Below are 1,876 nucleotides of genomic sequence, written 5' to 3' on the forward strand. Positions count from 1 at the left end.
TATTTAAATGACAATAGAATACCCATGTCTGACAAAACTAAACAACAAAGGGGATACAAATGAAGGACTATTTTGTATCTGTATATTAAAAATAGTTAGGATAGATATATAGCTACTTTCTCTTAATTCAATGCATAGAAAGATTTGTCTTAATAGTGTTTGTCTGTCTGCATATCAAGTCTGCATCTTGTACTATGAATAACCACTAAGAAGAAAACAATGTGCAATAAATTAATTGTTGAAACTTTCCTACTAATCGATTTTGAAACTGTCTCATTGCTATTTGTTTCTAAATAATTTTTTAAAAGTTTCCTGTGACATGGCAACCTTTTATTCAAGCAGAGGAATAACCCCAAATTGTTCCAAAGTAGAAACTTGAGTCCAGTAAATGGCAGACACATGAAGGGACAGTAAAACACTTAAAAAGACATTCAAAGCCTTCCAACAGTTTATAGAACAAATGTAGACATTTAAAGCAATCCCACTGTCATGGAGTGAAATTGAGATTTTTTTCAGATAGGGTACAAGCTCAATCAGAAACAAATACAAAATCTAAGTGCCTTCTCGTTCGTGTGCCACACTGACAGTGCAAACGCGAATCTGGCCTGAATGTGCAGACTCCAGGCAACGCTGCCAGCTGTCTTTGTCCTCCTTGCTGAGAGATGTAAGAGCTTAAGGGCCAGTAATACCAAATGCAAAGACTTCAAAACTAAGTTATAGCATTCACTAGTTTTAGCTAAATCCATCTGGAACACCGACAAGTGCTCACATACATACAATAATGTGAAGTAAGTTCTTTAAAACAAGCTTCACTGGAACAATTGTGAAAGGCCCACCAGAGAGATGGCAGGTCATCAGGTTAACATATGAGCCAATTTGAGTCCATGTCTAGAGTCTAAAATTTAGTTATGTTCCGAATGCTGAGAACTTTCTATCTTGTCAGTATCCATGTTATGAAGTAAAAGGGACTTAGGTGAACTTTTTTTATCATTATTATCACAATTGCTGTACTGTCTACGACCTCAACATCTCATGAAAGTCTGGGAAATGTTCATTCATAAGGATAATCCTTCAGGTGACTTGAAATTTCCCACACAGTGGTACATTTTCAACCCTTAGTGAAGGCTTAAGGGAAAAACTAAAACAAAAGTTTGCAAAAATGGGTAAAAGGAGGCAAATACAGCATCTGCCTTTAGAGCTATCAACTCAGGAATTCTCTCAACTATGAAATCTTGCAGTGAAGTTACTTTCTTTTTCAAAATTCAGGTGACAATGTTTGCTTACTCCAGATCCGCGTTTTTCATCATCACTGTCTTGGGAATCGTCATCTGCTCCATCTCCTTCTGGTAAATCCATGTCCTCACCACACCCACGCTGCTCATCATCTCAGAGAAATGATCAAATTAGACATGCCTTCATCAGAATCATCCTCCCAGTCTTTCCAATTATTGAAGTCCACACTAAGCCAATTAAGCCTTGCCCTTTCTTTCATTTACCTAGGCCATGACTTGCCAGAGTCTCCTTTCTGTAAACAACATAAAATTGATCTGTCTGTTCTTTTATGCTTAGAATCACTTGGATCAGTATAGTGAAAAAGATCAATTTGATTTAAACGTTTAAAATTATCACTTCCTCCAAGGCAACTGAAAGTAAGTTTCAATTTTTCAAAATTTGCATTAACGGGGCCTGGGAGATAGAATAAGCACTTGCCTGGCAAGCGCGGGGTCCTGAGTTCAATCCCCAGTCCTGCAAAAAGAAAAAAAAATACGTTAACATCTTTACTGTCTTCAGCACAAATTTCAAGGAAGACGTAGTCCCTTGGATCACACCACTGTGCAGCACCAGGCTGCACTGTGAAGGGCGAGGGACAGGCAGA

The 1,876-nt window shown here is 37.9% G+C and overlaps 1 pseudogene; it reads right to left on the reverse strand.

Moving 5' to 3' along the window:
• Positions 1-1,218: 1,218 nt before the first annotated feature.
• The window catches only part of LOC101575702, a 2,740-nt pseudogene continuing 2,082 nt past the window's right edge, over positions 1,219-1,876 (reverse strand).

Source organism: Octodon degus, unplaced genomic scaffold, assembly GCF_000260255.1.
Source record: "Octodon degus isolate 3935 unplaced genomic scaffold, OctDeg1.0 scaffold00325, whole genome shotgun sequence".
NCBI lineage: Eukaryota > Metazoa > Chordata > Mammalia > Rodentia > Octodontidae > Octodon > Octodon degus.